Raw genomic sequence first — 9383 nt, forward strand, 5'->3', positions numbered from 1 at the left:
TAAACAGGCGACAAGCGCGGGCTCGGGCTCTTGAGAGACAACACGGCTCCCGACCCGGTGTATATTATGTAGACGTAGCAGGCCCATCGGCCACGGGATTTTACACGGCCGCTGTCGTTCACCAGGAAATGCACGTTGATGGACTCTCTTTTCGAGCCCCGAATTCAATGCGAGCCGAGGAAGTAGCGATAGCGCTTGCTGCCGCCCACGCCAATTCGAGAATCATCATTACGGACTCCCGAAAAGCATGTGATCCTTACTTGGCAGGGGAGATCTCCCCCTTAGCTGCTTGCATTCTAAGACGGACTGCCACTGATCGAACACCCAAAAGAATCATTTGGGCTCCTGGCCACCAGGGCTTACGAGGCAATGAGGCCGCTGACGCGGCTGCCCGAGCGCTTACTCACCGGGCTCCTCATCCCAGCTCTTCTGGCTCGGAGACTAACCAGCCGCTGCTGCGATTCAAGGAAATTATAACGCATTATAGCGACATCCACCGTCTTTTCCCGGCCCCTGCAAAGGGGCTGAGTAAGACGGAGGAGCGAACTTTAAGGCGCCTGCAGACAGGTACTCTACTCTGTCCTGCAATCTTAAAGCATTACGATCCTAACACGGATGGACGATGCCCACACTGTGGGGAGACCTGTGATATCTTCCACATGGTGTGGGCATGTACTCAAAATCCCCACCTCCCCCCTTCCCCTACCCCTTCCAGAGAGGCATGGGAGACTGCCCTTCTCAACTGCTCCTCGCTTGAGTCCCAAAGGGCTCTGGTGAAACGGGCTAGAGACGGGGCATTGTCATGCGGTGTCCCGGACTAGGGACGCCGACCATGTAGCGTGGCCACTCTGTGGCTCCCAAACTCTATTTCAGTAATTAAAAGTTTTCACCACCACCACCACCACCACGCCTCCTCCAGCCACATTTCCCGCTGACACCAAGACCTGCAGCCCGGCACCAGCGTCGCAGATTGCCTCTTCATCTGTTCAGCGAAATCGCAGAGTACAATAATAATTTTAAATAACGTCACCTTCGAGATACGTTGTCTTTTAATTCTTCAACGATACATTACAGGGTTCAGTAGAGGTGGTCTATGGAAACCAATTCTACGTTAGCCGTCGTTAGGCTAAGTAAAATTGACATGGTCCGCTGTGATGAATATTTTCGGCGCCGTTGCAACTGGTCAGGGCTTTATAGTGAGAACTCACCACCTTCGCCTGTTGTGGAAACGAGAACGTTACAGCGTTACCTCCAACCTATTCCGTTATTTGTGCATTGCCCCTTATATCAGGAATAAACCCTTCATACTTGTTTACGCATTTTTTTAGCTGCCTAGAAACATTATCTGCAATTAAAGGGTCGCAGAACTTCGGAATCTTGGAAGGCCACCTATCTGAAATTAGCCATTAATCGGTCAGCACAACATTGATACATCCGCCGCACCCTTCCCTCCGCCTTACAAAGACAGCTTTAGAGTACAAAGCAGTCACAGTTTCTTTGCACGTTTAAGCTTCTAATCCATGACATTCCTTCCAACGGGTTGAATCAGGGGATTTAATCATAAGCGTGATCGCTTAAACGACAGAGTGTCCAGCGGAATCTCACGGCGAGCAATTTTGCAGAACTTGACAGATACAGTTCGAGTGCATAGTAATGGGTTGTTTCATCGGAAAACGAATTATCTAATCCATCCGCAAATGTAATAGCACCATTCCTAAATGACGTAATAACCGACTTTTGCGAAAAATAATCCTTCCCATGCGTTTTGTGTAGTTGTTTTTTTGTGTCCAGCCGGAGTTCATGGTTTTCGCGCAAGGAATTGTCATTAGTTTTATATGGCGTTTTTCAGAACCGTTCGCTTTCTTTTTGCGATCACCTTTAAAGGGGTTGTGAGAAAAAATGAAGCTGCCCGGTTTTATTTTTTACTGCTTCCATAACATTAGACATGCTAATTCCGAAATATTTCGGCTCAATATTGAGTCTGCATTTAATAAAGCCAGTTAGAAATCGTTGCCTTTTTACGCTCTGAAACGACCATGCGATGCCGTTGGCCAGCACGCGCATTACTCGACTATGTCATCTCAAGATCTTTAGAAACGTAGAGAGATCTTTAGCTTTCGTTTGCCCTAAAATAATAGCTTTATTAAAAATTTAGAAAGTGAAACAAAGTTTTCCAATTATTTGCACACGTAATTGTATTCCGTTAAGCTGCAGCGCGGGGTCACATCAATCACTGACCTAGGACTTGTTTCGGTTTCGGTTCCGCTTCTCCATCCTCTGTGGCTTCATTACCAGCGGCTCATATAGCCTTGCTTACGTGAACCTATCTAGGTGATGTTTCTTGACAGCGGTGGTTTGAGTCAGAGAATCGAGCTGAGCACGGTCAGCCCATCTGTACGACTTTCTGTTTACATGGACTCGATACGAACGAGTCAGCTATCGCGGCGCGCATCGGCTCCGATCTTCTGTTCTTCGCTGCAGAAAAATGCTTTCCAGAAGCGTGAAGAGGGTTAGGCATAATTTGCTGATAGGGCTGCGAGTGAACCCACCCCTTGCGTTGGAGAGGAGGACTCGATTTCACGTCGGGTTCCGAAGGTTCATGGTCCGGGCTCCCACAGGCAGAGGTGTCGCGGGCTCTCGGCATGACTGGTACTTGCAGGGCGCGCGACGCGCCGTTGCGAACGTTTTTAAAACCACCGACAGCAGCTCGCCGCCTGCGCCCAACAATGACAGGCCGCACGCGGCGCGTCACACTGACAAGCGGCACGATGCAAGCGCGCAGAGCGCCAGCGTCATAATGACGTTGGGGCGCGTTTCTCGGGGCCAGCCTGTCAACCGCCGGCGTCAGAAAGCAAGCTAGTATTTGCGTTCGTAACAAGCCCTCGGATAGATTAATGCCAAAAATAAATTATTTTTGAAGATCGTTGGCCAATGCCGAGTTGCTGGCAGTATTGAATACTGCGATACAAGCAAATTTCAACCCCTGGCCGTTTTATTTGCTGCCTGGTCGCCGCTCGCATAGCTGGCAGTTGCTAGCTCCGTTGTTGAAGCATATCTTTATTTTATTATGGGACAGGTTCAGAGTTAAAAGGTGACGAGAGTACTAGCTTTTACAGCGCTGACCAGTTCCGAAACTCCCTCAGCTGCGGTATCGATGCGCTCGGCACGCTCGGCATGCTGTTAATGCTCGAATATAGCAGGTAGCCTTTCTGATAGCATGGCTGTTTCGTCTTTTCTGGTCTGAATGTGAAATACATTGAGCCTGCAGGCCAGCCGGCAAGCCTGCAGATCCAGTTTGCTGGCGTCATAAAAATGAGCTAACGATTGTTCTTAGCGTAAATAATAAACTCTAGGAGCAAGAAGTATGGAAAATAGATCATTATTGAGGATCGTTGAACAATGCCGAGTTGCTGGTAGAAGCAGCAACTGTAATACGAGCAAATGTCTTGCCACAGCCGCCGCTCAGCTGCCGCTGTCCGGCCGTTGCGGTCCGTCTCGCGCGCCTGGCGCCCGCTAGCTCAGCTGCCCAGCGCACCGCAAAAATGACCATATTTTTTGTTGTGAGACGATGCTGTTGGCAAGCATCGCCGCACCAGTCGCAAGTGGCGACTGGTGCGGCGCGCCGGCCTGGTGCGGCGCGCCGGCCTAGTTTTCGCACATGTGTCAGCTTAACAGCTAGCAGACTCCGTTCTGAGCAGGCGACGGTGCAGCTCGAGAAGATCGGTCATTTTTCAATTACCTGGCATGACGTAATTGTGACGCCTCATTCGAGTCAGTATGGTGGTGTGACCTCGGTCAACTATGGCTCAACAGGCCTCGCTAAGCCGCCATGTTGTGTTGACGACAGAAGCCTCTGATGAGCTCCTTAAGATCACGTTTGCTGTGAGTTGAGGGGGACGCGCGCTGGGAAACCAAAATTTAGTTTTTTTCTCTATTCAATCAACCCGGACGATGTAACCAACCAAGGTATACCATAGAATGAAGGGTCACGATTCCAAATACACTCATCGTTCAAAATTTCCGGAAAACATTTCACGACCCCTTTCAACGCTGCTGCGGCACTTTCTGTTTTATTTCGGGGGGGGGGGGGGGGGGGAGGGGGCTGGTGGGGGAGGAGGTAGTCTGTACTGCCTTTAGAATACATATGAATTTTGCCATTGATTTTACCTTGACGTTTTTCATTTGTTCGCTTCTCTTTTGGATGATTTTCTTATTTTGCACTGAATGCGGCTACAATTATGTGCTGATGACTTCTTTATTTGCCTCAACATTCCCCAGAAAGCCAAACATAGCTTCCATGGTGTCAGTTACCGGTGCACATTTTAAACCACACAATTCAAGCCCTGCAGTGACATCCCACGCCTTTACAAAAAAGTGCCTGTGCAGTGTTATTCCTCCACAAAGCTAAAGATTCTGCTGGCACGACAACATTATTAAGCTAGCATATAGGTTTAGGCTGAAATCGGATTACTCCTTCTATTCATCAGGGCAGAGATCTCGGCTGTATTCGTTGACTGTAACGCCGCAGATGTCTTCCAACTGCTCGATGCATTCTGCTGGCACGTCATCTACTGTTCCCTTCGACACGAAAAGCATGCATTCTGTAAGTAGTGGACATACAAGCAAATCAGTCTGAAACCATGGTGTCTTCGCGCTTTGTAGGAATATTCTTCATACAAACAGGATAAATTATTTACTCCAATGAGCCTTTCTGCACAGGCCTGAGAATGAATTTAGTGACCAGAACCACATGCTTACTACCTCTTATTGCTTTTGTCCACAATTTCTCTAATGTCAATTCATGTCGCTGGTCACGGAATGTTACCAGCAAAGAGGTTGATTAGTTGTACGCTCTTAAAAACGTGGAAAGCATGCGGAGTGGGCTTGCAGCATAAATGTGATTGCCCAAGCTATGCGCTCAAACTAACGCTGTGAACCTTTTTCTTTTTGAAATAACTAATCACATGTTTGCCCCAATATAATCTAGACATTCTATTCAGTATCTGCACATCCCTGTATTAACGATAAATTATAGGAACGCCAATGCTAATATGGTTTCAGAACTCTGGATGACCTTTTTGGTTCCAATAATTCCTAACCTCGTGTGAGCGAGGTGCCACGAGAAGGGCAGAGTAAATTGGCATATTTATCAAATCTTCTTGAGACAGCCTGGTCCAAAGTGAACCGTGTATGTTATGCGTAGACCACCATCATAAAACCCATGGAATCAGGTATACCACATCTGTGCGTTGCGGGATGTTATAATTTTCTTCACTTCGTGACAGCGGAGCAAAGTGCGTGTGAGCAGAGATACGTCGTAGAAAGCTATATTTACACCTTGATTTGCGCGCCAGTTCATGAAAAGGTGAAAGCCAGCGGGTCATCATTATCTTTCCGCAGTAGCGAGTCGTCTGGTTTTCTAAAAGGCGAGCGCAGAAGAACGAAGGCGGAGCCTGTATTAATTCCTTTATCTTATGTACAGAGATAATGTCTTCGCATGGCTTGTGTTCTTCATCGCTGCAAAGCACCTTGCAGTAAAGGTCACTGAGAAATGTACGCTCGTACTGTCTGCGCATTTTTTCGCGCCTTTGAAATGCGTTTGAAGAGTGTTTGGCTTCAACCGAGCATTTTCTTTGTACCGTTCAAAGCCTCCATTTTGTTTATTTATCTTAATAAAGTGCAGTAGCAATGCCCTACAAAGAAGAAATAAATTCTGTGTATTGTACTCACGTTCTCCGTTGTGGTAAGGTCCGTCAGCGATGAAGCAGTTAATGTAGTTCGTGTACATGAAGACTACAACAGCTTTCTGTTCAGGATCTAGAATTGAGGAGAAGACAAGGCTGAATAATTGGGAAGTTAAAAATGATATTATTACCATATTATTATGCCTTAAAATGAATACTAAGAAAAGAAAACTTTTCAGAGTTCTTCAGGACCGCACTTGCTAGCCCATTGTAGAGACTAAAGTAGAAAGGAGCACTTGATTTTGTTAATAGAAGCCTTGAAACACTGAGATTCATTTCATTGCGAAAGCAATACTACTCCCAAGAACTGCCTTTCTCGTAACGGCGGACACTTGGCAAGTTTGACCTTTCGCACGAGCCTTGACGTCATACCATGCAGAGTGACGTCACAGCGTGATGTCATACCAGGAGCGAGAGACGGTCTACCAACTCGGATCGTCGGGTAACGGCGGCCGCTTGGCACGGCGCGCCGCGCTCCTCCCGCTAGAGGCGGCAGTGATGGTATAGCGTGACGTCATACCAGGAGCGATAGACGGGCTGCCAACTTGACTCGTCGGGTAACGGCGGCCGCTTGGCACGGCGCGCCGCGCTCTTCCCACTAGAGGCACTGCATATGGAGTATAATACACCTGCTTTCGCAATCTACCAGGCTTAACCAAAGCTAAGCCCCGCCAATTTTTTCATATTATTTCACCTTAGATGAAGCTTAGCGTCAAATCCCTTTATTGCCAGTGCGAGTCATGATCTTAGCATCGTCAAACTGAACTTTGGAATAAGTTTAACACCAAAGGAGTGGAATTTCTTCTTAATAACATAGCATTTCATCGCCATATTTTTCGCTCATCGCCGAGTTCAGTAGCTACCTTAATGCTTAACAAGACATTTTTCACTTGGTAGAAGCAAGAACCCCAAGCCAACAACATTTCCTGCTGGTAAGAGGTGCCGGGGTGGTACGAAACGAACAACACGCTTCGTTTGTGTGACAACGTACCTTTAAGGGCACATTTCCTGCGTCTGCTGCGTGGTTGGCATAAGGTGTGCATGATCAGAGTAAAATATTCAAGAGCGGGTCTTTGTTGACATTAGCCGCATTCTGAACGCTTCTCGGTCAGGGCAGCCGCCAGCAGTGCCTAAGTCCTGTTAATTTTGCTCTTCGAGCGTACTTGTCGACCCCGGACGCTGTAGCGCTTTGACGTACCTCTGCGTTCAACCTCTTCTTTTTCGCGATGGACAGCGGGATGAATGTCCTTGGCTTCATGCATTTAATGAGACGCCTGAACTTCCGCTGTATCTGTTCCTTCGACCTTGTGACATGTTTGGTCGTAATCTCAAATTTGTGTCCAACTGCGCATAGCTCCCTTTTTCGACACACCTCATTTCGCCTCTTTATCTTCCACCAACATAAAGTTGGCTTCTTTGAAGACGCTTTCTAACTCTCTACTCGCTACGCTGTAATAAGCAGCTTCACCAGAATTGCGCATTCTAGGCTTGGAAATTTCGCTTCTTGACTATTGCCTGACTTCGGCAACTCTCGTTTTCGAAGGGTGCCGCGGGCTAGGCTTCCCTCGCTTACTTCGCCGCATGGCGCGTCTAAGCTTGTGCCCCCATTTGTCGTTAGTGTCGTAAAGTTCTTTGTTTCTAAGAGTCTTCTTAGGTGCGTAAATACACCGTTATTTATTTATTTATTTATTTATTTATTTATTTTTGTTTATTTCAGCACTTTAAAGACCCCCAAAAAAGGGGCATTACATGAGGGGTGGGTTCTACAGAAATATAGACAAAAACGGAACATATTCTTCACAATGCCAACATGATCGTTCAAAATACAAATGAAACAGGCAAACAGGTCACAAAATCCATGTGCAAAACACTCAAATGCTTCCGAATACAAAAGAAGAGTACAAGAGAGTACAAAGGAATGTTATACAGCTTCTAAATGCTCTGCAACGGCGGAATGTTAAGCTCTTGTTATGATGAGACGCCAAACAACTTTACGCGTTTATCACATAGTAACGTTCAAAGCTGCTGCGCAATATTTGACAGACGAGATGCTTGTTTCTCGCTTCAAAAATTGCTGGGGCTTAGCTTTGGTTAAGCCTAGGTAATTGCGAAAGCAATATGCTGTAACTTGTAGCATCTTCGATACCCGTAGTCTCCATCAGGTTCAACGGTAACACAACACAAGAATCTTGACTCGCGTCCGAAGTCCTCCATAGCTATACCGAAGAACTGGCGAGCAGGCGCTACTTTTCTCTACACCCGATAGCGCCTGGATGTCTGTGGATGACGTCATACCACACGCTGCTACACATCCATCACCGCAGCAAGGCCTGCAAGCTCTTGCAACTTGTATGACGTCAATCGCGTGCCGCCGTTAGCAGGTGGTCGACCGGCCGCGAAGTTCTAGCTGCGGCGCGCTGAAGAGCCGACTTGGTGCCCCATCTCTCGCTCTGGTACATGACGTCAGTAGTCACATGACCGACCACCGACCATGAAGGGTAGGCTGCGGTATCGCGAAGAGGCGACACCGGGCGTAGTATTGCTTTCACAATAAAATTAAACGCAGCGTCATTGAATGGCGTAGGCTGAAGCAGAAATCTGTACGTCATTTGCTTTATGTGCGTTGGTTCACACAGCGGGATAGCAGGTTCGGTTTTTGTGCTTGTCTTTCTCCACGCTGTGCAACGGGGGAATGTGAAGCTCTTGCTATGATGGGACGCCAAATTACTTTTTGTGTTTTGCCCGCAGTAACGTTCAAAGCTGCTGCGCAATATTTGCCAGACGAGCTTCTTGTTTTTTGCTTCGAAAATTAAACGGAGCATCACTGAATGGCGTAGGCAAAAGCAGAAAACCGTATGTCATTTGCTTTGTGTGCGTTGGTTCACACAGAGGAATAGAAGGTTCGGTTTTTGTGCTTGTCTTTCTCCACGCTGTGCAACGGTGGAATGTGAAGCTCTTGCTATGATGAGACGCCAAATTACTTTTTGTGTTTTGCCCGCAGTAATGTTCAAAGCTGCTGCGCAATTTTCTACAGACGAGCTTCTTGTTTTTTGCTTCGAAAATTAAACGGAGCATTACTGAATGGCGTAAGCGGAAGCAGAAATCTGTACGTCATTTGCTTTGTGTGCGTTGGTTCACACAGAGGAATAGAAGGTTCGGTTTTTGTGCTTATCTTTCTCCACGCTGTGCAACGGTGGAATGTGAAGCTCTTGTTATAATGAGACGCCAAATTACTTTCTGTGTTTTGCCCGCAGTAATGTTCAAAGCTGCTGCGCAATTTTCTACAGACGAGCTTCTTGTTTTTTGCTTCGAAAATTAAACGGAGCATTACTGAATGGCGTAAGCGGAAGCAGAAATCTGTACGTCATTTGCTTTGTGTGCGTTGGTTCACACAGAGGAATAGAAGGTTCGGTTTTTGTGCTTATCTTTCTCCACGCTGTGCAACGGTGGAATGTGAAGCTCTTGTTATAATGAGACGCCAAATTACTTTTTGTGTTTTGCCCGCAGTAATGTTCAAAGCTGCTGCGCAATTTTCTACAGACGAGCTTCTTGTTTTTTGCTTCGAAAATTAAACGGAGCATTACTGAATGGCGTAAGCGGAAGCAGAAATCTGTACGTCATTTGCTTTGTGTGCGTTGG

At 47.0% G+C, this 9383-nt stretch overlaps 1 long non-coding RNA gene across 2 annotated transcripts in view; it reads right to left on the reverse strand.

Moving 5' to 3' along the window:
- LOC149360339 (uncharacterized) overlaps positions 1 to 9383 on the reverse strand; it is a 47986-nt gene that overhangs the window by 30394 nt on the left and 8209 nt on the right. Inside the window, exon 1 of one of the 2 annotated variants that reach the window (XR_016288828.1) lies at positions 2550 to 2686. The exons of the other annotated variant lie outside the window; for it this stretch is intronic. This is a non-coding gene — a long non-coding RNA (uncharacterized LOC149360339). Of the gene's footprint in view, positions 1 to 2549; positions 2687 to 9383 lie in introns of those variants that run through there. 2 annotated transcript variants of the gene reach the window in all.

The sequence above is a fragment of the Amblyomma mixtum genome, chromosome 2 (assembly GCF_055824585.1).
Source record: "Amblyomma mixtum isolate Tamu chromosome 2, ASM5582458v1, whole genome shotgun sequence".
NCBI classification, from domain to species: domain Eukaryota; kingdom Metazoa; phylum Arthropoda; class Arachnida; order Ixodida; family Ixodidae; genus Amblyomma; species Amblyomma mixtum.